This window comes from Hyperolius riggenbachi, chromosome 2, assembly GCF_040937935.1.
Source record: "Hyperolius riggenbachi isolate aHypRig1 chromosome 2, aHypRig1.pri, whole genome shotgun sequence".
NCBI classification, from domain to species: Eukaryota; Metazoa; Chordata; class Amphibia; order Anura; family Hyperoliidae; genus Hyperolius; species Hyperolius riggenbachi.
Genome location: NC_090647.1, coordinates 95,236,121 through 95,262,883, shown reverse-complemented (window position 1 = coordinate 95,262,883; position 26,763 = coordinate 95,236,121). Strand labels below are relative to the sequence as shown.

The 26,763-nt window shown below is 44.2% G+C and overlaps 1 long non-coding RNA gene across 1 annotated transcript in view; it reads left to right on the top strand.

The window, feature by feature from the left end:
• Positions 1–470: 470 nt before the first annotated feature.
• Positions 471–26,763, top strand: part of LOC137543973 (uncharacterized) — a 40,498-nt gene continuing 14,205 nt past the window's right edge. Inside the window, exon 1 of the long non-coding RNA XR_011025688.1 lies at positions 471–1,023. This is a non-coding gene — a long non-coding RNA (uncharacterized lncRNA). The remainder of the gene's footprint in view (positions 1,024–26,763) is intronic.

Here is a 26,763-nt window from a genome sequence, read left to right as displayed (position 1 = left end):
GCTAAATCAGGATCCTCATATATGATGGCCATGTTCTTGAAAAACTCGGACACTGAAGATAAGGCAGTGTGACCCTCAGGTAAGCTGAAAGCCCATGTCTGAGAATCCCCTTGTAACAAAGTTTTAATAAAAGTAACTCTCTGTACCTCAGAACCAGATGACATGGGCCTCATCTGAAAATAGGCTAAACAACGATTTTTGAAATTACTGAAGTCGGACCGAGAACCAGAAAATCTTTCAGGAAGAGCCATCTTAGGCTCGCTACTGGCTGGGGAGGGTAGAATATTAAGTGGTGCCGGTAGTTTCTGAAAGGCCTCAGTCAGCTGGTTGATCTGGACCTGCTGAGCAGCAACGGTGTTTCTAAGCTCATCGACTGCTGCAGTTAAAGTCTGCAACTGCTCGGCAACTCCCTCCATGTTACTTTGACTGGTCTGCAGTACTGTAATGTTGTGGTGATTGGTGCAAACACTTCAGAGTTTTCTGATTATTAGTGATCCGCAGTATCACTAGTAATACAGATATATTTGATTATATGGTGATCTGCGGCATCACCAATAATACAAATATTTATGCGTACTCTGGAAAACACAAGGAACAGATAACTTGTGGAAAACCCACCACACTGACGTTAACTCAGAGGGAAGGTGACCTCTGGAAGGAAGGGCAGTGTGTGCGATTCTGCGACTAGGATAAGAACGCAGAATTGCGTTCCTCAACAGTAATGATATGCTGAGGAGTTACTGAGTTCCCCGCAAGAAGAACTCAGCAAAGTAAACCCTTTAGTGGAAAACCCACTAAAGGGGGCAAAGTCAAACGGAAAACGGTTCGGTATCAGAACTGGCAGAGAAGTACCGAATCGTCAGACAGAAATCAAGATCAGAGGTCAAGCCAAGGTCAGCAACGGGAAATCAGATGAGCAGAGGTACAGAATCGAGAAACACAAGAGTAGTCAGAAGCCAAGCCAATAGTCGGTAACGGTACGGGCTTGCGAAGTACAAAATCAGGAGACAAGAGAATAAAGAGGTAACAGGCAAAAGGTCATACACAATATACAATGCAATTAGTACTTTAGGCTATCAACAGAATCTGGCTAAGTGTGGATCCCCAGCTCCAGCTGGTTCTAGCACACTTTGGGATCTGACTAGGGTCTGAGTGCTAACACACAAGTATTCGCTGACTGCAGACAACTTGCAACTGACAGAATGCCTGCTTTTATACTGTGCTGGACTCAAACAGCCCGCCCAGCCATTCAACCAATCACAACGTGGCTCAAGGACCTTGCAGCACAGCTCAAGGACCTTGCTGAGGTCAGCTGACCAGCTGGTCAGCTGACTCTCTTTCTAAGAGTATAAAAGGCTCTACTGCACACGCGCGCGGCCCCTACGGGGTCCAGACTGTCATGAGAGGTGTCTCGGCGAGCAGCATGCCATGAGGCCTGTGAAGGTGTTCCAGGAGTGCAGCCTCGACGTGGAGTACGCCGAGAGGTCTGCAACTGAACGGTGGATCGTGCTACCGCTGCGGACAAGGACGTTTCTCCGCGTTCCGCATGCGACCATGCGGGCGGTTGCGCTGCTGATGCGGACGCGAACAAACGTCCGCGTTAAGCCTGCTGCTGCCTCATTACAATATTATTTTCTGCATTGTTCCACTTTTTTCCTGGAATATTAAATCGTTATTTAATAAGTTTGACTTCTCCTATACTAAACTAACACTCATAGCCTAGAAAAGACTGAAGTGTGACTGTGTATAAGTCCATGCCTGATTGTATGACTGAGCAACACTACCGTATAAGATTGTAATTGCATTGTGTGTATGGGGCACTTCTGCGCTCGACAGCAGAGTGGGAACAGTATCTAACAGTGGCTAACAGTATCGTTCGGACTTCGGAACGACTGTTAGTGGTTTTGCTTCACTACAGTGTAAGATTGCAACTGTGTGTGTGTGCGTGGTGTTCTCGTATTCGGCCTAAAGCGCAAAGCTGACCCGAGTACGAAAACGCGGATTGCGTGCTGAGCACTCGACAGCAGAGTGAACGTGTCTAGCAACAGCTAGTGGTGGCAGTGAGAAGTATTTGAGGGGTACCAGCCTTGTTTTTAGCTTGAATAAGGCTGCTTCCCGCTTGATCTGGTCAAACCCGCAGTCGGGAACCGTATACGCAGGCGTGCCGCAGGCCGGTTCCTGACAACCATCTTTCAAAAAAAACATGTAGATCTAAAAAATTTGAACCCTTCTAAATGTTGTTCCTCCCATGCTGACATATATAAATTCACTACACTGGGAACATGTTTTGCCCCCATCTCTACGCCGCGTTGTTGACTGTAAAAGTGATGTTTAAACCAAAAATAATTTTTTGTAAATAAAAAAATGCATAAATTCTTCAGAAATTCTATCTGAGGTGCCAGTAGGTCACCTCTACTCTCTAAATATTTAACAATAACTCCCAGCGACCTATCTTGCGGTATACAGGTTTACAGCGACTTGACGTCAGCCGTACATATGAAAACCGGATGGTCAATCGCTTGAATCAGTTCGTTAACCTCATCAATATGCAAAATCACATCAAGAGTGTCCTTTAAAAAGGCCGGCGTAGCCATAACCAATGGTTGGAGAAACTGATCAAGATATTCCCCCACCCCGTAGGTGATGGAGTGGATCCCCGACACAATGGGCCTACCGGGTGGGGTCTCCTGATCTTTGTGTAGCTTGAGGAGCACATATATCACAGGTTTCCTAGGATGCTTTATATTTAAATAATCGAACTCCTTTTGATTAAGAATGCCCTGAGCAAATCCCCCCCATCAATAAAAGTTCCAACTCATCTCTATAAGCAGCGGTGGAATCATCCTTTAAAGGCCTGTAAGTGTCAACATCATCTAGTTGTTTTTGAATCTCCTTAATGTATGCTTCTTTTTCCCAAACAACAATCCCACCCCCCTTATCGGCAGCCTTCACAACCCATGTATCCTCCCTACCCATTTCCTTCAACAACAGATGGTCTTTTTTGGTGAAATTGGATTTATCAAATCGGTTATGTTCTAATCCTATCTCACCCAGTTCATCCAAAACGACTTTTTTGAAAATGTCAACGTATTTGTTATTCATGAGGTTCGGATTAAACAAGGATGTTTTTTTTTAAATTGGTGTGCTGATATATCGGAGGTAGGGCCGTCCGGAGAGGGGCGGTTTGCTGTAGAAAACGTTTTTTGATGTTAATCTTCCTGATATACTTATTCACATCTATATAGGTGTCAAATTTGTTTAGTTGTGTATCAGGAATGAACTTCAGACCTCTATTTAGAATCTTTTTGTTGTCATCGGTCAGTGTCACTTTACCTATCTGGAAAATGCCCTCAAAGTCAGGTGTTATTCTCTCGATCTTTTTTGACCTGGTGTGTAGTTTCCTTCCTCCCCTTCTTCCTCGTCGTCCCTGAACCTTTTTCTTTCCCACCCCTCTCCGTATGTCCGATGGTCGTGGGGCTGAGGTCTGGGTCGTGGAGGCAATGGAAGGGGTTTGGGTCGTGGTGGGTAATAAGGGGTGGGCTTGGGTCGTGGCTGATGGCATGAACAACAAATACATGAACAACAAATACGTTGACATTTTCAAAAAATGTCCTTTTCCATCTTCTCTTTAAAAAACCCCAAAAAAACTTTTTAGCACTTTGCAATCGAAAAAGTACCAAAAAGTAGGTGAAAAAGTACTGTTACATTTATTCAGAGTATTTTTTATTTATGCTGGTGGCTTAAAGGTCATTTTATTAATAAGGTGTAGAATATCACCTGGCAGAAAACTTAGAAGAAAATGTGAATTGAATAAATGTCCCAGTGTTCTTCCTGGTCCATTTTCATCTCTAGGCAGATAATACCAAATTTTACATCCGTAAGGGAAGTATTGCTTCTCTAGAAAGTTGGCTGCTTGTTATGCCGTAGTGGATGTCTCTGAATATCAATATGTTTTGTTCCATGAGGACCCGAGAATCTCAACCTGGTCCTGGGTTAATTTTTGCAGGCTGCGTACCCAAGGAGTTCAGCAAGCTCCTTTTCAAAGTTTAATGTTTGTAACTCATTTAAAATTAGGAACTTACGAGGAAATAAGACTGTGAATTTTAATACATCCAGTTGCAGAGGTCCTAGAGACGGAACATAATCTAAATGCAAATTATTTGGTAAGTGTATTACCTATATGAAAGTAAAAGAGGTCAGTGCAAGGAGACAGCTTAGAATTTCAGAACAGCTCCTTAAGTAAGACAAAGCGAGGACAGAATCTTCTGTGGAGCATCGGAGCTGCATGTTTAAAGTTTGCTCCTTTTTTTCAGTGGTTTGTCCCATCCAAATGTTTGTATGAAGATGTTAAAGTGGCATTTGAGTTATACAAATAAAAAATGAAACAATTTATCAGTGACAGTAATTTAATGCACACAATTTGAGGACATTAGCAAAAAGCATGATGGAGTAGTAGCGAAGTAGGGATTTGGGGCGCACGGCACGCCTGGCGATTTGGGCACCGCCATAACCTAGAATGCAACAAATGGCCATAGCAGTGCCAAAAAGGTAATTTGGGCGTGAGGCGTCCAAGTTCAGCTATCATATACTGTAGCATTTGTTTAGCCAAACTCTGGCTACAGATAGCCAGAGTTTGACGCAGGTGTTAAAGGAAACTAAGCACCCTTTCTTTTCCTGGAATATGTAATAGCTATAGGAGATGCCATGTTCTCCTCTCCCCTTATCCCAGTCCTTATTTACAGAAGTCACACATGCTATCTTCACACATTCCCTGTAGATAAGCTTTTTGAAGCAGTTGTCCTAATTACCCAAAAGGCTTGGTGTTTCTTTAACAGTTTCACAGTATCAGAACTTTGTTTATCTTATACAAGCCTCATTTTTAGCTTCACAGAAGAAAACTGCCCGGGCTTTTTTCCCCTGATGCTGTGCAAAGCATGATGGGATTTCTGATTTTGTTTTTCTCGTTCTGCTGTTTTGGTGCAATTTTTTTTTTTTTTTACATTTTGAATTTGACAATTAAAGCCTAGCCCACGCAGCTGTGAGGGTAATCAGGACAGAGGACAGTTGGAACTGTCTCTCCTGCTACTTGTCACCTCCTTTCAACCAAAAAGATGGGTGCCCCCATGACAAAGATGGCAGCCCCCATGAATCACAAACATTTGCCTGTTCTTTTAAAAGAGATTATATTACCTATCTATTTTAATTAACATAACTAATGTAACTTGATGACAGTATGTTTGTTTAGGCTGAAGTTCCCCTTTAAGTCCTTCGCTGCCTGAAATCTCTGCGGATGGGTTGGACCGTCTGGCCTGCTGAAGTAAGCTAATAAAACCTCTGCTAAACTTTAAATGTAAAATAAATGGTAAAATGATGAGACGTAATTGTTGGTATGCATTTTTAAGATGCTATTCAGATGCCCTGGGTGCTAAAAATGGTGCTCAGTTCACTTTAATGGCAGTTTCCCCTGAAGGCCCTACCCCTCCGCTGCCCCGCCTACTCCTCCTCTTGCACCTCATATTCTCTACTGCAGGGGTCTCAAACTTGCGGCCCTCGATACAATATTTTGTGGCCCTCGCCGGCAAAAGCTTCCTTCTAGTTCGCTTCAGTGCTCCCAAGTAATCCGCCGCATCCCCGCCGCTAAACAAGGGCTGCAGAGCCCCTAAATTGCCCGGGGACAATCCGCCGGCATTTCCTGGAAGGGGCAGAGCTTTCAGCTTCAGCTCTGCCCCTCCTGACGTCAATCGCCGCACGGATCCCCGCCCCTTTCTGTGAAGGAAGAGTGAGAGGGGCGGGCAGAGGCGGCGATGCGCCGCGATTGTGAAATTCCTTATGTGGCCCAACCTCACCTTGACTTTGCCTCCTGCGGCCCCCAAGTAAATTGAGTTTGAGACCCCTGCTCTACTGGTATTAGGACTTTTGATTTCCTCCAATGCCGATTCTATGGATTTCTTTGGTCTTTTTTTTGTTCATTTTTTGCATTCTCTGATTGGCCAAATACTTCCGAGTTAACTCTGCATTCTCTGGCTCAATGCTTCTGAGTTCTGTAACTGGGCTAAAATTACCGTGTTGCGGTGATGCAGTAATTCTTCAGAAATCCTATTTCCACTTTCCGATTTCTGAGAAGTCTATTTTTGGTCATTTTTTGCATCCTCTGATTGATCAAATACTTCCAAGTTCACTCTACATTCTCTGATTGGTCCAATGCTTCCGAGTTCTGTGATTGGGCTAAAATTACAAAATTGTGGTAATGCAGTATTTTCGCAGAAATCCAATTTCCATTTTCCGAAGAGACATATTTTTGGTTATTTTTTGCATTGTCTGATTTGCCAAATACTTTTGAGTTGACTCTGCATTCTCTGATTGGTCCTATACTTCCTAGTTCTGTGATTGGGCTACAATTCACGAATTGCGATAATGCTGTATTTCCTGGGAAATCCAATTTCTGTATTCCGATCGGAATGTGGAAATTTCAATTCAGCAAAATCCAGATGAGCATTTCTAGTGGTGGAGCAATCTACTGATTCATCATGCTTTCTATGATTGTCTCTACTTCTTGCCAGTGATCGCTCCATTTGGAGATAGTAAATTGTGACTTAATTAGCCTGCACAAGTACAACAGCTGAGGAATGCGAGGGGTGCATTGAACACTTTTATCTCCTGCAATATACCAGGGGTTGAACAAAATATTGGAAACATCTTGAAAATCAACAAAATATATTTTAATGTGGTATAGGTCCACCTTTTGCAGGAATTACAGCCTCAATTCTCCGAGGTATTGATTCATACAAATTGTGAATTGTTTCCAAAGGAATTTTAGCCCATTCTTCAGTTAAAAGACCCTCCAGTTCTGTTAGAGACGATGGCGGCGGAAATCGACTTCTTACTTGAATCTCTAATAATGACCATAAATGCTCAATAATGTTGTGGTCTGGGGATTGTGGTGGCCAGATGAGATGCTCAACTTCATTAGAATGTTCCTCGTGCCACTCTTTAACAATTCTAGCTGTATGGATTGGGGCTTGGTCGTCCAAAATTCCTAAATAGTCTCGGCTGTTAATTCTTCCATGAAGGGAAATCATTGGCCTGGCGGATTTCCAAGAAATAGCACCCCAGATCATCACAGAACCCCCGCTATGTTTTACGGTTGAGAGAAGGCAGTCTGGATGAAATGCTTCTTTCAGCTGTCTCCAAAGGTACACTCGGCCGGAGGTCGGGAATAAGGTAAACCATGATTCGTCAGTGAAAATCAAATTTTTCCACTGCTCGAGGGACCAATTCTGGTGGTTTCTACACCACTCTAAACGCTTTGAAACATTTGTCTTTGAGAGCAGAGGTTTTCTAATTGCAGTTCTTCCATGGAATCCAGATTTGTGCAGCTCCTGACGAACAGTTTTTGTGGAAACTGGGTTCTGTAGGTGTTCATTCAGCTCTGCAGTGATTTTAGGAGCCGTGGTCTTGTGAGCTCTTCTAACAATTCGATTTAGAGTCTGATGGTCTTTCTCAGACAACTTCGACTTTCGGCCGCAACTGTGCTTTGCTGAGGACGTTTTTCCTTTTCTTTCAAAGGCAGTCATTACTTTTGAGACAGTACCTCTGAAAATGCCAAGCATTCGGTCAGTTTCTGTTACAGTAGCGCCTGCCATACGAGCACCAACCAAAGTCTGAGAGATCTGCCATTTTTATAAATTATAACCAACTTTGGTTTAAATATCTGTAAAAAACAATTAATTTAATTAAACATATCAAATAACAAAAATAATAAACAAATAAATGTAACATATGATTGCTTAAAACATGTTCAAAGATTATGATCCCAAAATGTTAGGTGTTTCCATTATTTTGTCCAACCCCTGTACACTATTATGGAGTAGAACAAAAGTTTGCTTGCTTAAAACAGAAAGAATTTGCGATAATTCAGGTTGGAGTGAGCTTGAGATGTCTCCCGGGGCATCACTGCTAAATATATGCAAATTAACCATTGTTACCCTTAGAAGCTAAATACACCTCCAAAACCGCTGGAATGCAATGATGTATCAGCTTGTTAATTTGTACAGAGCCATAACAATCCAACATGCATACAGACTGTTTCGGATTGTTTGATCCTCATCAGTGCATGGCATGGATTAATTTGGCTCTATGCCAGTGGTTCCCAACCTTTTTGGAGTCGTGACACATCAAACCAAACGTTCAGATCTCTGTGACACGTAGACTAAATGCATGTAAGAGGAGACAGCGTTTCCCCACTAAATGCACATAAGAATCAGCTTTTCACCAGTAAATGCACATAAGAGACAGCTTTTCACCAGTAAATGCACATAATAAGAGACAGCTTTTCACCAGTAATGCACATAAGAGACCTCTTTTCACCAGTAAATGCACATAATAAGAGACATCTTTTCACCAGTAAAAGCACATAATAAGAGACAGCTTTTCACCAGTAAATGCACAAAATGACAAACAGCTAGTTGTCCCCAGTATATGTAGCCAGGGATATATGTGCCCAGTATATGTAGCCAGAGGTATATGTCCCCAGTATATGTAAGGGAGGTGTATATGTGGCCAGTATATGTAGGCAGGTGTATATGTGCCCAGTATATGTAGTCAGGGGTATATGTGCCCAGTATATGTAGCCAGAGGCATATGTGGCCAGTATATGTAGCCAGAGGCATATGTGGCCAGTATATGTAGCCAGGTGTATATGTGCCCAGTATATGTAGCCAGGGGTATATGTGCCCAGTATATGTAGTCAGGTGGATATATGCCTAGTATATGTAGTCAGGTGTATATATGCCCAGGATATGTAGCCAGGTGTATATGTGCCCAGTATATGTAGCCAGGGGTATATGTTCCCAGTATATGTAGCCAGGGGTATATGTGCCTAGTATATGTAGTCAGGTGTATATATGCCCAGTATATGTAGCCAGGGGTATATGTGCCCAGTATATGTAGCCAGGGGTATATGTGCCCAGTATATGTAGTTAGGTGTATATATGCCCAGTATATGTAGCCAGGGGTATATGTCCCCAGTATATGTAGTCAGGTGTATATATGCCCAGTATATGTAGCCAGGTGCCCCCCCCCCCCCCCCAGGAGGAGAGAGCGAGGGAAGGAGAGCGGCACCTCAGGGTGCTCTCCCTCCCTCGCTCTCTCCTCCGGAACGAAGTGCGGTGGCTGGCAGAGGGGCGGAACTTACCTTCCGTGTTCTCCGTCTGGTCTAGTCGCAGGCGCGAGATGATTTGCCACTACTCTGGTCTGATCCAGACCAGAGCAGCGGGAGCGACACAGAAGGTAAGTCCCGCCCGCTGCAAACGCCTGACCGCAGTTAGCTCCGGAGGAGAGAGCGAGGGAGGGAGAGCACTCTAAGGTGAGAGAAGGGGGGGGGGAGATGGCCCCCTTCTCCGCCGCTGCCCACAGCTCTCCCTCCACTGCGCTGCTTTCCTCCGAGAGCACTGCGACACATACCCGAAGCTGCCGCGACACATGTATGTGTCGCGGCACATGGGTTGGGAACCACTGCTCTATGCAGTAGGGCTTGTAACACCGAGAGATACAGAGTAACCAGCAAGCTCATGGTGACCCAGAACTCATTGGAGTGTGTAAGGGACTACAATGGTCCTAAAAGCCCCCTTACTATGATGTTAAGAAAAACAAAAGTTTGGTTTCTTAAAACAGAAAGATAATTCAGGTTGGAGTGAGCTTGAGATGTCTCCCAGGGCATCACTGCTGAATATATGCAAATTAACCATTGTTACCCTTAGAAGCTAAACACACCTCCAGAACCGCTGGAATGCAATGATGTGTTAGCTTGTTAATTTGTACAGAGCCATAACAATCCAACATGCATACAGACTGTTTCGGATTTTTTTTTTTTTTACCTCAGCATAGCCCAAACCCATCCAACCTCAAAGGGAAGGCGAGCTGAACTTCAACCAGTAATTTTACACCATGAATAATCCTGATGTCTTACCAGAATGTTAGCATCATAGGTATTTTACTTTTTAATAAAAACACAGAGTTTTAGAGACAAAATGAATTAAACATATGAAAACAGATCATACGCATTGTCTCAGCGTTAGCATACCACTAAGAATCCTTCATAAAATACTCTCTCAATCTCTGATATAACCAACCTGGCATAGTTTTAAACTTCACAGTTTCTTTGAAGTCCACCTTAAACACAATCTGCAAAGCATCAGCCTTCCTTTGTGCATATTCCTCAGCTGATAGTGAGTCATACCACTCATCCACAAGATTTACAAAAAATACAAGTCCCTTGCTGTTGGGTGTGAACCCCACCTATTCATATTTGGACGCCCCTCCACTTTCATCCCTTTTTTAAGCCCTGCTGGACAGTAACACATCAAATGCCCCACACTGTTCCAGTTCTCACATTTAGCATTCCTCTCATACTCTCTGGATACAGCTTTCCTTAGAAAACCCGACTCAAAGGTGGTGTATCATCCTGACTAGAGGCCCCCCCAAATTCTCCTGAATCCGGCAACCCTCTCAAAACCTCATAGGGACTCGGGGACAGCAGCACCTCTGGAGCACTCCCCTCCTCCAGCTTTAACTTTTTCGCCACTCTTACAGACTCACTGTGTTGTCTCTCCACTGTCTGCTTCCTCTGTGCAAATAAGATGTTAGGATCCGCACCATCTAAAATCAAAGAATGTATTCAAATTTCTTTAAAATCCATAGAAGATATTCGCAAGTGTGGGCCGGGTCACCATAACGCACAGCGTTTCTGAGTATAGCTCTTTCTTCAGATGGTAAAGGCAACACACTCTAACACTCTTATCTTTTTGCCCTACCTTTTTTCCAGATTTTTTCAATCTAGATTTGGAACTAGGACGTTTTTTCAGGAGTTTGAAGCTTAAAAATTTATTTTCTGGTGGTTATATCTTCTCTTCAGTACAACAAAAATCTGCAGTAAGTATTAACTTGAAGGAATGGGGTCTGAGAAATAAAAGTAATTTCCAACCTCCAAGTCACCCAGTTATTGATAGATACATAAAAGGAGTGACTATAGACATTCATAAATTACAAGCAGATTTTGAAGCTAAAAAGATCAGACACATCTCAAGTAATGTGACAAAGAGTGAGAGAGAAGCTATTTCTTCTTTAGCCAGAAATGAACAAATAACTGTTAGATCAGCTGACAAGGGCGGAGCAGTTGTTATCATGGACACAGAGGCGTATAAAAAAGAAATCATACAACAATTAGAGGATGAAGAAGTATACATGAAACTAACTAAAGATCCGACGAGAATGATTGCCAAAAAATTGAGGACCTACTGACTAGAGCAGAGGAGGCACAATTGATCGATAAAGAATTGAAAAGATTTTTGGTAGTAGACCATCCAAAGATTCCTATCATATATACTTTACCAAAAATTCATAAGAAATTATATGATCCTCCGGGACGACCGATTGTATCGGGTGTAGGGTCCATTTTTTCCAATATTGCAATTTTTTTGGACCCTATCTTGAAGCCAATTGTATTGACAATGGACTCATATCTTAGGGATACTTCACAGTTTCTAGCCACTATTTCAAAGTTTGAGAATCTAAGTGAGGATGTGCTATTAGTCACGATGGATGTGAATAGTCTGTATACCTCCATTCCCCATGATGGGGGATTGGAGGCAATTGAACATTACTTACAGATTTGCACAGACTTTGATAAAGAACAGAGGGACTTTTTGATCCAACTATTGTGCCTAGTATTGAGATGCAACTACTTTCTCTTTGAGGATACATTTTATATGCAACGTAGGGGAACGGCGATGGGCTCGAACGTGGCCCCTTCCTATGCCAATTTATTTATGGGCCTCTATGAGGACGCTTTTGTTTTTTCTAATTCACATTTTTTGTAAACATGTTTTACTTTGGCGATGGTATATTGATGATATCTTTTGTTTGTGGGAGGGGCCACGTTCGAGCCTAGAGCTTTTTGTGGAACAACTTCATGGAGCATGTCCAGAGATTAAGTTAACACTTGGAGTAGTTGCAAGAGAATTAATTTTCTTGACACCTAGGTAATTAAAGAGAATGGGCACTTGAACACAGACCTTTACGTTAACCCAACGGACAGTAATTCTATTTTGCATTACAATAGCTTTCATGTTCCACATGTTAAGAATAACATACCGAAAGGTCAATTCAAAAGAGTAGAAAGAATAGTCAGTGACCATGAGACTAAGAAGTGCCATTTAGAAGAAATGAAATACAAATTTCTAGCTAGGGGCTATCCAGTTAGTTGCCTGATGGGTAAGAGTAGGATTGTAGGACAAGGTAAGAATACATCCTTTAAGTACAAAAAGATTATGGGTGACCATAATAATAGAATTCCCTGTGTTACAACATTTAATGTCTTGTCAGATAAAATAGAGAGAATAATTAATAGCCATTGGTCTATTTTAAAGGAACACCCACAACACCTGAAGGTGTTGTGGGTGTTCCTTTAAAATAGACCAATGGCTATTAATTATTCTCTCTATTTCTATATATATTTCTTGTATTGTTCTAAGTCTGCATCCCTACTTATGACACCTGAAGGTGTCATAAGTAGGGATGCAGACTTAGAACAATATAAAACCAGGAAAAGGAGACACTTCAAAGAACAATGAGTGCCCAGGAATCCACTCCTGCACAGACTGTTGAGTCAACAGATCTTGTAGAAGGGATTCTTGTTGAAGAAATAAGCAAATTCAAGGAAAACAGCCAGATTGGATTTTACAGGAGGCAGAAACTTCTTCACCCAGGCAAATCACCATATGTGGCTCAGTTGGACTCGCTCAGGATTGAGAAGGGCATTGCTAAATTTAACATTATCCATCAGGAAACAAAGGTCCTACTGCAGGTGCAGGTCATTGCAACTAAAGGCAATATTTTACGGCTCAAAATTAATGAGGTTTCACCTTTAAGACCCAGATATGAAGTTTCAGATGTGTTGGTGGAAGAGCCTGCCACTGAAAGGTTCCTTCTCTTGGAAAAGCATGCAGGAACTGCAGTTCTAGAACACTCACATGGCTGCTGTAAAGTACACATTTCTTCGCAGCCATTTTCTGTCTTGGTGACTCAGGAGGACAAGGCACTCATTGGAATAAATTCTGAAGGCTTCTTGTATTTTGAATGTCTGCAGCCACCACCAGAAAAGAGTAAACTTGATGAACCAGACACGGACAGGCTGCAGAACGACTCAGAGGTGTGTGACAGAGGCTGACAGCCATGAGCAAGACATAGATTTCAACCACGTTGGTCCTGAATGGGTTAAAAAAAATGTGTGTGTGTATATATACACACGGTGGCGTAGTGGTTAGCTCTCTCGCCTTGCAGCGCTGGGTCCCTGGTTCGAATCCCAGCCAGGGCACTATCTGCAAAGAGTTTGTATGTTCTCTCCGTGTCTGCGTGGGTTTCCTCCAGGGCACTCCGATTTCCTCCCACATTCCAAAAACATACAGATAAGTTAATTGGCTCTCCCTAAAAAATTGGCCCTAGACTACAGTACTTTCACTACATAATATAGACATATGGCAATGGTAGGGATTAGATTGTGAGCTCCTTTGAGGGACAGTTAGTGACAAGATATATATATACATTGTACAGCGCTGCGTAATATGTCGGCGCTATATAAATACTAAATAATAATAATAATAATAATAAAGGAAGGATTACCATATGTACGTGAATTTAGTGAACGTCCTCTTATGTCTTACAAAAGGGCTCCATCATTGCGAGATATTATTGTCAAAGGAGATATAGGACCAGAAAAACCAATTAGGAGTACAAAGCATGGGACATATCCATGTCTCAATTGCCATCTCTGCATTTACATCATGAAAGGTGATACGGTTACCCACCCGTACAGAGGCACTAAATTTAAAGTAAGGGGACACTATACATGTGATTCCAAATATGTTGTTTATTTGTTGAAATGCCCCTGTGGGATTGGGTATGTAGGACAGACTACTCAGGCCTTAAAGGACAGACTTGCATCGCACAAATCTACAATTAGGAATAAGAATATGGAATTAGCTGTCTCACATCATTTTACTACTCATAATCATGGCTTGTCACAATTACGGGTACAAGTGCTCGAGGGGGTTCCTGTGTTGAGGAGAGGTGGTGATAGATTGAAACAACTATTGAAAAGAGAGAACTATTGGATAAAAAAGTTGGACACTTTAGAACCCAACGCTTTAAATAGAGAATATGATTTGACCTGTGTGATGACCTAGAGGTCTGCATTCAGGACTTTTGACATTTGCATAGTTATGTTAGGTGGTCGGGTGGCCCTGCGCTGCAATTTGGTTTTCTATAGATGTTATTTCTTTTTTGAATTCTTGAATTTTTTTGTAATGTATTAATTTATATTGCACTGCTGGTCCACCGTGATCCAAAATATTGCTTTAGACAGGTCATGAGGAGTGTAGGCTATGTAGCTATTAGATTTGCTAATGTTTTAGATAACATGTATTTGTAATATTGCAGATAGGTGGAGCGGGTGGAGTGCTTCCTATCCCCGATCGTATACTGCCATTGACATTGTTTACATGCTTTGAAGCGGACGTTGCCGCTCAGCATGGTATTGGATATTCCTTTTGAATGTTCATTGCGTAGGAGCGGACGCCTCCGCTCGTCACTATATTGGGTGGGTGTTCCTTATTTTGTTTACATGCTTTGGAGCGGACGTTGTCGCTCAGCATGTTATAGGTCGCTCCCTTTTCAACGCGTATATGCGTATGAGCGGACGGTTCCGCCCTGCATTGCATTACATTGGCTAGCAGAGATCGGGAGGCGGGATCAGTTCATACGTCCCTCCAAGTCTACGAGCGGACGTTGTAGGTGCGGCTGTGATTTGTTGGGAATGGTAAGACTGAGCTAAGCGGACGGTGTCAGCCTTTTTTTGATTGGCTGACGCCACGCTGTGGAGAGTTACACAATGAGAGACATAGATCTATGGTGGTTTACACCTGTATCTTAAAGAGAGTCTGAAGCGAGAATAAATCTCGCTTCAGACCTCATAGATAGCAGGGACATGTGTGCCCCTGCTAAACCGCCGCTATCCCGCGGCTTACCGGGGTCCCTTCACCCCCAAACCCACCCCGTGTGCAGGCGTAAGCTAAATCTTACCCACCTGCGTCCATCCACCTCCAGCATCACTGGTGTCCATCTCCTCCTTATTCTCTTTTTCCAGCAGCGCCTCCAATCTCTCCACTTGCGACCCCCAATATTCCTCATCCATACTTTCCTCCTCACTCTCCTCCTCAGAGCTGTCACTCTCCACCACTTTCTCTCCAGCTCTCTGCAACCCCCAGTCACAACCTTGCTGGAGGAACTACTGGTCCCATCACGCCCCTCCGATTCCTTCTCCAGTGTTTTCCCTCCAGCAACAGCACCTCCTTTCTCCACAACAGTCACTCCACTGTCACCACCAGTCACCTCGCTCTTCACAGGCTCTTTGCGCACAGCAGAACCTTCCTTAGCGATCTTTGGGATCAGCGCATGGCCACACCCACTACTCTGCATAGCAGGCCCCTGACCATGCCCTCCGGCACCTCCGATTGCTACCTTCTGCTTTCCTGCAGCCACAGACTCAGCCTCCTTCTTACCAGACTCCACCTTCTCCTTCATAGCAGACACACCTTCCTCCTTTCTCTCAACAGTCACTCCACTCGGGACACTCACTGGCACTTGACCACGCCCCCCACCTTCTCCGCTCGGCTTTGCAGGGATTTCCATACTCCCCTGTACAGACTTCTTCACAGCGGAAACCTTCACCCTATCCGCACCCATCACCTCCCCAGTCACAGGTTTTTCCTCCCGTACAACCGCCACAGAATCACTCGGCAAGGTACTCGGCACTTGGCCACGCCCCCTGCCATCTCCAGTCTCCTCCGGCGCCATCCTATCCTTGCCACTTTCAGAAAACAATTCAGTTTCCTCCACAACGCCACTCGCCCCGTCACAAGTCACATCACTCACCTCCCCAATCACATCACTTACAGCACCAGCAGTCACCCCACTCTCCACAGCACTATCACCCGACACAGGAGGCTCCTCAGCCAGCTCATCCACACCCACACTCTCATCAGCCACCGGCTCAGACTCCTCCCTCTGCTCAGTAACTACAGTAGCAGCAGCAGTTACAGTATGCTCACCCCACTTCCCAAACCAACTCCTCCCCTCCTTCGCAACAGCAGCATAGGAGAAGAGACTCCTCCCCCTATTCAATGGGCAGTCCTTGGCTAAGTGTTCCGCGCGAAAGGTCACACACACTGAACACTCGTAAGCCTGATGACCCTTCTGCCTGCAGAACCTGCAAGTAGATTTATTAGGACAATGCTCCCTCACGTGTCCATACATATAACAATAACGGCAGTACTTCGGCTGCCCCTGGTAGCTTAAGGTGCACTTTTCACCCGCCACAGTAAACATTGCCGGGGGGTGTACAGTGCCACCATAGCCATCCGGATCTGGTTTCAGCTTCACCTCAAATTTTAACTTGCTGCGATACATCCCATACAAATTAGTCAATTTCACAGTGTTTCCTATCTCAGAGCAGTAGCTCTTCAGGTAAGATCTAACAGTATGAGTCTCTAAGAAAGGGTTAAACAGATGCACTGTCAGATACTTAACCGTCGTATCAAACAGCAAGTCCACCTCCATCTTCTCCAAAACAGGATACCTCCCCTCAGCTTTCACCATTTTCCAATTTTCAAAGACAGCCAGACAGCGTTCCTCCGAATAAAAGTAGACAACATATTGGCCCATATCCACAAAATCCTGCATCACATATATATCCATTACCTGGACACCAAGGATCTCCTTCAAAACTTTGACAGCCACGACTCTCATCCCGATCACCTTCAAATGTTCCTTCCCGACCTGAATCCTCATCGAATTCCTCAGCGGCTTCTTAAAGTCTGCCATTGTTCACAGCACACCAGACCGCCTTCTCCCCCCTGATCTTCCTGGGGCCCCCAAAAGGAGACCCCAGCCTAAACCCTCTGGCCAAAAACAAGCAAGTACCAAGTCCCTTGTCCTCGCCAAAAGCCCGAGAAGCGATGCACAGACTGATTCGGATTGTTTGATCCTCATCAGTGCATGGCATGGATTAATTTGGCTCTATGCAGTAGGGCTTGTAACACTGAGAGATACAGACTAACCAGCAAGCTCATGGTGACCCAGAACTCATTGGAGTGTGTTAATGAAATGGTTAATTTGCATATATTCAGCAATGATGCACTGGGAGACATCTCAAGCTCACTCCAACCTGAATTATCGCAAATTCTTTCTGTTTTAAGAAAGCAAACTTTTGTTTTTCTTAACATCTTAGTAAGGGGGCTTTCAGAACCATTGTAGTCCCTCACACACTTCAATGAGTTCTGGGTCACCAGGAGCTTGCTGGTTAGTCTGTATCTCTTATGGAGTAGGCACATGTACATGCATCAAGGGGTACTAGAGATAATGTTTTAAGGCCCGTTTCCACTAGTGCGGAACAATTTCTTTGCAGAAAACACATAAACGAATTTGCATGCGGATGCGAATCCGTATGCGCTTGTATGCAAATTCGCATGCGTTTCAGTGTATTTTTGTAAGTATGCGATTTTAACCATGTCAGTGCCTGTGTGCTTTTACATTGATTTTACACTAACACGAATGTGAATTCGCATGGAAAATTCGCATAGTGAAAACGCATGCAAATTTCCTATTAAATATATTACATGCTAATCGCACGCTAGGCTTACGGTGTGCGAATTCTGATGGCTCTGCTGTGCAGATGTTTTCTGCAGAGTCCACCGCACAGATTTCCTGACAAGTGGAAACTGGCCCATTGACTATTATTGGCTATGCAAATCTGCATCTAGAAAACGCATGCAGATTCGCTGTAGTGGAAACGGGCCCTCAAATATTCAGGACAGTTAGAAAGACCATCTTTATTAAATGATTGAATAGATGCTTTATGGATGTTGAGACACTGGCATATTAGATAGCACTCTCTCCCCTAGGGCCCCAGATTCAAATCTACACCAGGACACCATCAGCATAGAGTTTGTTTGCTCTCCCCGTATTTGTGGGTTTACTTGGAGCACCCTGATTTTCTTCCACATCCTGAAAGGATACAGAGAAGGTAAAAGGGTTCCCTTTAAAATTGACTTTAGACTATGATAAGGACATTAGGCTATGACTGTGGTAGGGATTGGATTGTGAGATTCTCTGAGAGACACTCAGTAATATGAGTATGGCGCTCTAAAGTGCTGTTAAAGATGTCAGCACTATATAAATATACAATAATAATATAGAAGATATGCAAGATACAATTGTTACCTTCTTTTACAAAAATGTCCATTTGGGCAAACAAACAAAAACATACAGCAAAAAAAAAGTAATAGCGGAAGCATAGTGGGATAAGCATATGCATTACTTCAAGTTGCAGAAAGTCACATTCTGAAGTATGCATTAAAGGGACTCCGAGCAGTGCAGAAACTATGGAAAGATGCATATCATTTTAAAGCTCTCTTTCTCCTCTTTCCAATGATATATAAACCGCTGCACTATAGTTTTCGCTATTTTACTGAATGCAGCTGCTGACTTTGAGAAAAAGTCGCCCTGTGTAATACAAGGTAACTATGGAAAGATGGATATCATTTTAAAGCTCTCCTTCTCCTCTTTCTGACGACACCTAAATCGTCGCCCTACGCCTTTTAGTTTTCTCTATTTTCGCGATCGAAATTGCGGCCGCTGCAATTTCAATCACGCAAATAGCGAAAACTAAAAGGCGTAGGGCGGTGGTTTATATATCATTGGAAAGAGGAGAAAGAGAGCTTTAAAATGATATGCATCTTTCCATAGTTTCTGCACTGCTCGGAGTCCCTTTAAGGTCAGAGTAACTCCTGATTAGTGACGGTCATGTCTAGGAGAACTCATGAAGAACCATGTGATTTGTTTGATCAGCTGATAGATTTGCAGAGCTCTGATTTGCTGTGAACACATCCTGCTTTAGCACATGATCATGACTAGAAAATCAGAAACTTGCATATCTATCACCTGACCAAACTGATCACATGCTTCTTCATGAATTCTTCTAGACCAAGGGATTCCCATTACTGTGGACTGGTAGAACAAAGAGATTCCAATGGTATTGTCCCGATGCTTTTTAAAATAGTATAGCAATAGGATGTATCAGAAAATGTAAAATGGCCACAACAATCAGCTACACTGTGTTTGCAAAATTACATTTGTGAAAAAAAAACTTTCATTTGACAGCTGAACTGAAATCCTAAAATCAGAAAAGAGTCAGCGGGCTTTAGGGCCATTTACAGACGCACTATAATGACATATAGTAAAATCTACTACATTATTCAGGTTACCCAATTTTATGTTAATTTCCCTGGTTTCGGCATCAAAGAAACGCCCTACAGTGGTTTGCAAAAGTATTCGGCCCAGTTTTCCACATTTTGTCATATTACTGCCACAACCATGAATCAATTTTATTGGAATTCCACGTGAAAGACCAATACAAAGTGGTGTACATGTGAGAAGTGGAACGAAAATCATACATGATTCCAAACATTTTTTACAAAAAAATAACTCTAAAGTGGGGTGTGCGTAATTATTCGGCGGTGCAATCGCAAGCGTTGAGCGCTTTTGTAAGCAGTATTTTTGCTAGGCTATTTGAGCTTTTCTTCCTGTAGACACTCAGGTAGTGAACTCTTTGACCTGGAAGTGAATGTAACTCATGTACTGTGTGAGCAAAAGCGCTCACAAAATCGCTTTTAAGAGCGCTTATTAGAGCGCTTAGCCATTTTCCTATACCTTGCATTGAAGCGCAGTCGCTCAGGAAAAAAAGCGCTTAAAAAAAAGCGAAAGCGCTCATAGTGTGAACAAGCCCATACTCAGTAAAGTTCCTCTTTAGGAATTGTGGTCACTGTACACTGTATATGCACATGCAGAAATACACACACATCATTAGGATTATGAATCTTTGATTTTTGCTCTCCAGTTTGCTGGCAGCAGCAGGGGAGAAAATAAAAACAAAAATAACAAAATAACACTGCTATGGATATGCTGTTTCAGCAAAGCTTTTGCTCCTAGTGACTGTAGCCCTGTGACGAGGCATTGAGAAGCTTTTCTCTGTATAAAAAAAATATCCACTTGACATAAATTTATATATATTGGATTCCCAAAGGCATTTGTCCAAAAATATAAAAAGAATTCCCAACTTGTGTTTTTCACAAAGTTCAAGATAAGGTGATTTGTAAACTAAAAAGAAAAAAATTAACAGTGAAGCAGTTGTTTCAAATCCAATGTAGTTTCCATATTTATTGCTTAAAGGACAACTGAAGTGAGAAGAATATGGAGGTTGCTACATTTTTTTCCTTTTAAAGGAAACCTAAAGTCATTTAAAAAAAGGCATTTTAATTTACCCGGGGCTTCTCCCTGCGACAAATCGCAATCGAGGATGCGCGCGATTAGGGCCGCGCAGGCACAGTGGCCATTGACTAGCTGAGTTGCTGAAAATGAAAGCGAGTCGCTGTGGGGAATAGGAGGATTGGTTTGTCACAACCCGGGCACAGGGTGGTTGTATGGGTCGGTAGAAGCCCCAGGTAAGTTAAATTCCTTTTTTAAATGCCTTTAGGTTTCCTTTAAACAATACCAGTTGCTTAGTGTCCTGTTGATCTATTGGATGCAGTAGTATCTGGATCACCCACCAGAAACAAGCATGCAGCTAACGTTGTCAGATTTGCCAAGAAAGTCAGAAACACCTGATCTGGTGCATGCTTGTTCGGGGTCTATGTCTAAAAGTATTAGAGGCAGAGGATCAGCATGGCTGCAAGGGCAACTAGTATTATTTAAAAAGAAATAAATATGGCAGCCTCCATATCCCTCTCGTTTCAGTTGTCCTTTAACCTGCCTGGCGTTCTGATTCCCGCGGCCCTGCGGCCGCGGGAACGTTTTTTGCAATTTTTGTTAAAAATATATCATGTAGCTAGCCTAGCGCTAGCTACATGATTCCGCCCCTCCCTGCGGCATCCCTCCCACCCCTCCGTTCCCCGCCGGCGCAATCACCCATCCGGAAATCCCGTTCTGAACGGGATTTTCAGGAGGGCTTCCCCCGTTGCCATGACGACGCACGTCGTGACGTCATCGACGTCGGCGACGTCGTGACGTCACAGGGAGACCCGATCCACCCCTCAGCGCTGCCTGGCACTGATTGGCCAGGCAGCGCACAGGGTCTCGCCTGGGGGGGCCCTGCATCGCGGCGGGTAGCGGCGGATCTGCGGCGGGCGGCGGCGATCGGACACAAGCAAAGTGCTTGCTGCGTGTTTTTTTAAAAAAAATATTCAAATCGGCCCAGCGGGGCCTGAGCGGTGACCTTCGGCGTCTCTGGACGAGCCTAGCTCGTCCAGAACGCTAGGGAGGTTAAGCAAGGGTATTACAATGAAGTGGAGCATAGTATGAGCTATTTTCCAGAGTACGTTTTGCGACCTTTCCTGATTCAATTCCATCAATTCAATTAAGCTGTGCCAAAAATGTGTGAGGACCTCAGCCCTAGAGGACTGAAGTTGGACATCCCTGCAAGTCTAGACCACCCAGAGGATTCCCTCTACATAGGTATCTAGCTTTTTCATTTTTGTTAGGTTTTCTTTAAAGGGACACTGAGCAGTAGAAAAAAATAGAAATCGTGACTTACCTGGGGCTTCCTCCAGCCCCCCATAGCCTGCAAGGTCCCCCAGCGTCCTCCTGCTTCTTCTCCTGGTCCTGCTGGCGGCTTCGGTACCCTGCCCGTCATCACGGCGGCCCCCATCAGAGTCCTGCCCATGCGCAGTTCTCTAAAGACTGAACCTTGCATGCGCAGGACTTATGGCAGCCAGTGTGATGATGCGAAGGGTGTGCTACAGGAGCACGCACGGGCGACTTCAGCTGAAGTCGCCAATTACCAAAGCCACCAGTGGGACCAGGAGAAGAAGCAGGAGGATGCTGGGGGACCTCACGGGCTACGAGGGGGCTGCGCAGTCCGCATATGCGCGAGTGCGGCTGCGCAGCTCTAGGGCCTCCCCCCCGATCCACGCTACAGGCCGTCTCCTGTTGCATGGATCAGGGTAAAGGCCCTAGAGCTGCGCAGCCGCACTCGCGCATATGCGTACTGCGCAGCTGCGGCCAGCTCCGGCAGCCATTTTAGTGGAGGCAGAAGAGCCCGACCCGGGCAGTGGGGTCGGGACCGGCCCGGGGGGGACATTGAGCTGCGGGGATCCGGCGGCACAGCACGGAGGGCGCAGATGGTGTCCTCCGTGCATTGATATTTCATGCAGGTATTTAACTTTTTTTCACTATTTCACCTCGTAAGTCCTGTAACAATGGTTAATTTGCATATATTCTTGTAATTTGCATATATTCAGCACTGATGCACTGGGAGACATCTCAAGCTCACTCCAACCTGATTTAACCAAGCAATAAAGAAATTGGCGAGAGTAAGAAAAATATATTTAAGGATTAATTGCAGCAACCACTATTACTTAGGGAATGCTGTTATGCAATGCATCATTGAGTCTTCTTTTAGATGTAGATATTCATTTAAATGCCTTCTGCATTCCCTATGCTTGTTGTTATGAAATTAAAATATTAAAAAGCAATCTTTTTCCTCTGGCTTTCTGGACATATGGCTAAATGCTTTTGATTGGCAAAATGTGTACATGCTGTGAACTAATGGCATTAATTAGCCAACAAGGTCATATTCATATAGCAATATAGCAAGGCTTCACTCCATCTAATGTAATCTGCATGCAGCACTTGTGCTACTCATACAATTTAAATTTGAGAGAAAGGTCACGGCATGTTTCACAAACGCGAGCTACCTGAATGAGAACTAATCACAAAGGGTAATACCAGCCTAACTTTCCAGTATACGCACAACCCACAAGTATTTGATACAATTTAGATTATCTAGAGTCTCTGCAGAATAAAGAAGCTATATGGAGCATGATAATACTTGTAACAGTGAGAGAAAATCATTTCTTAATGTTTAACCTCCCTAGTATGATTATTTCCAGATTTTAGGGTCTAAACACGTTGCAATTTTTTCACATGCTTTAGACCCTTAAAGCAGGAAGAAATCATACTGCAGTGAGATCTGCAGCAGCCCCTGCACAGACTCACCTCCTTGAGATCCGGTGCTGCAATTCTACCTCTGTCCTCCGGGTGGCGTTGTACCACTATAGTTAGATTGCCATCTGTCATCATCAGTGATGCTCAAATCCAGATCCGGGAGACACCCGGGTAGTTGCTATCCGGATATCTCCCAGTAAACCTGTGCGGGGTGGGCGGGGGGCTTCAATCTTACCTGTCTGACGTCTTCTTCGTCCGTCCCTCGCACCTCCCACGATGCGGTCTACGCGCATCACGTGACTACAAACACCTTCTCCTTCAACCCGGAAGGAAGAAGTGTTTGTAGTCACGTGAACGCCGTGTGGAACACATCTTGGGAGGCGCCAGGGACGGACGAAGAAGACGTCAGACAGGTAAGATTGAAGCCCCCCGCCCACCCCGCACAGGTTTACTGGAAGATATCCGGATAGCAACTACCCGGGTGTCTCCCGGATCTGGATTTGAGCATCACTGGTCATCATGAAGACAGATAGAGATCTCACCAGAGGGATGCAGAGCCTCTGAGGACCGGAAGAAGAATGGCTGCCAGCATCTGGCTCCTGGGGAAGGTGAGTTGAAATGCCTGCTGCGCTGCAGGCTCTGCACATACCTCCCAGGGGCTACCCTGAGTCAGGCTCGGGATTACTGCTCCTGGCTTCTTTTTTGCACCTCGAGTCTGACTCAGGGTTACCGCCAAGGAGGTTAAAGGAAGCCTAAATTTAAACAAAAAAATGCCCAATTACTTAGCTGGGGCTTTTTCCAGCCCCCTGAAGTCTTCCTGGTCCTTTTCCGTCATCCCACACTCTGCCGTTCCTCCATTTTCCCCCTCCAACGCTGGATGCGGTGCCCTATGTCGTGCGCCTCCTCCTTTGCGCTTATTGGAGTTTAATCCCTCTTTTATTTGCATATTTTGCTGCCCGCCTTATCCATATCCAACTCTATGCACAAAAGAAGGGCAGGAGCTTGTATCAATCACTTTGCTGGCACAACCTGCTGTAGACTCGTGGTTCACAGGACGTAGGATGTCAGGACCCCACTTTCTGAACAGGAAGATAGCAGACTGCAGGGGTTCTGCCTCGGTATGTACAGCTGCGGGCGAACACAGCTTTAGGGCAGGTTCATACGGGCTTCTGCTCGGCGCTCAAATGCTGTGGTTTTTTTTTCAAAAATGCCAGCGTTTAACAGCTAAGCTTGTAATGGCTTTTGAAGGCTTTTAATGGCTTTCAAGAGAGCGTTGCGTTTTCTGGGCTTTTTCAGGAAGTATAGGGAAAGACTGGGCTTTTATGGGTTTTCATTGGCTTTCATTAGCTTTCAGTGGCTTTCAGTGGATTTTGCTGGTATTCAGATGCCTCCTAGAAGCTGCATGTTGCTTATGAGATGAGACGAGATTCCGGGATCAACTGCCAGGCTTTCATGAAAGCCTGCAAAAGCTTGTACTAAACGCTCCCATTCACTTGCATATCCCATCCCAGCCGTAGATCCCTAAAAACGTTACTTTTATACCACTGCTATTAATACCAGCAACACATCGGTGTGAATCAGCCCATAAGCAGGTTTTTAAATATGAAAATTCAGTATGAAAGTAGCAATTATCGTTTACACTACAAAATTGTGTATTCAAAATGTAACACGTTAAGTTCAATTTTGAGTTTATTTGGGATTTAAAAAATATCACTTTAAGGTAAACCTACCACAGCTTTAGTATACTGAAAGTTTCATTAGAATCACATGTCTTTGCGAAAATATACAGTTGATCTTCTGACCAAGTCTTGAGGCAACCATTAAAGGAGGCTGATTTAGTGAATCATTAATTAATATAGTTTTAGGATATAAGAAGTAATAATCATATTTTTGAAGAATGAAGTTAGCTCATTGCCTCAAGGTATTAAATCCATTACTCTTTGCTCTTTCAGAGAACTACCAATTAAAAAGTCTATGATCTATAAATATTGGTAGTAATTTAATGGCCTTTTTTGTTATGTTCAAAATCTGGAAATATTGTATGCTTATGACCATGATTAGTCATGTAGTTATTTCAGAAATGAATAGTTTGACTAAAACATAACAATATTATGAGGCTGATTCAGTGTTGTTCAGTAAGGTCGCTGTAACCTGCACATAAATTACTGTATATTACAGCACATTCATAAATGCTTAAAAGAAGCATCAAGCAAAATTTCCTGCATGATGATATATCTACCGGGGGCTTCCTCCAGCCCCTTGAAGCCGACATGTCCCATGCCACATATCCGACCGCAGCCGCGAGGCCCAGGGTCTGCAGCTTGTGCAGAGGCCGGCCTCCTCTACTGTGTCTGCATGAGCGCATTCAAGTCCACGTTGTCCACAGCGTACTGCGCAGGCGCAGTAGTTCTGCACCTGCGCAGTACACTGCAAACATGTAGGCACAGTAAGGATGACCTCGAAGTCAGCCTCTGCAGCGGCAGAAACCCCAAGCCGGCGGCTGTGATCGTAGATGCGGCATGGGACATGTCAGCTTCAAGGGGCTGGAGGAAGCCCCCAGTAAGCATATCATGGGGCAGGACTCTGGATCCTGTTGAGCCTTTGCTGTCCCCTCTCAGTCTTCACGTTCCAGTGCTCTTCCTTTGTGAAGTTACGCCCACTCCAGAAGCGCTCGGAAGGCTTTGTGAGCATTTGGGTCCCTGGATGCTCCCGAAGAGGGGGGCTACATACTGCACGAGTCACCTCTGGCAAGTACGTGATCGTGCATGCGCAGGGGACACGAGTGCTTCCAAAGCATTCTGAGGGCTCATGGGGGTGGAGTCGACCAGTTAGTCGAATAGCTGCAATGGGGGTGGCAGTGCTGGAATGAGGGGACAAGGAAGGTTCAATAGAAGGATCCAGATCCTTCCCTATCTGACTTTTTTGTCACTTCCCTTTTACTTCAATTTGTTATTGTTCATGTGAGATCTATCTCATTTGCAAGCCAGTGCAATAATACTCAGTGGGCCCAATCCAATACACTATTTGTCCTCTAATTTTCTCCTAGATGATAATTTTTCAGCTTCTGTTTAACCTCCCTGGCGGTAAGCCTGACACAGTGTCGGGCTAGCCGCCGCAGAGGATCGCATCGCCCCGGGAGGATTTTTTAAAATAAAATGTGTTACCTTTTTTAAACTATCACTTCGCTAGCTATCTATGCCCCCCAAGTCGCTCCGGTCCCCTCCGATTGCCTGCGATCACCTCCGGTACACATACCCCAGGGATCCCGCGATGGCGCAGCCTCCCAATCAGCACTTGGCTTTGCTATGGGGAGGACGTCATGACGTCATGTCCGATCGTCGCCATAGCGATGAGTGATGCTAATTGGGAAGCTGCGGCTCTCGCAGGATCGCGGACGGGTGAGTGTTGCCGGCAGCGATCGGGGGCTCAGACCAGGGGACTTGGGGGCCACAGTTAGCTAGCCTAGTGCTAGCTAACATAAAAAAAACAACATTTGATTAAAAAAATCCCTCCCGTGGACGCAGCCACCGTATCTTCGTACCGCCAGGGAGGTTAAAATAGCTTTTCAGCACTCTGCAGTAGAAAAGAAACACCAAAAAATATGTGAAAAAGTAACTGACAAAATTATTCTGAGCATTTTCTTGCTTAGTG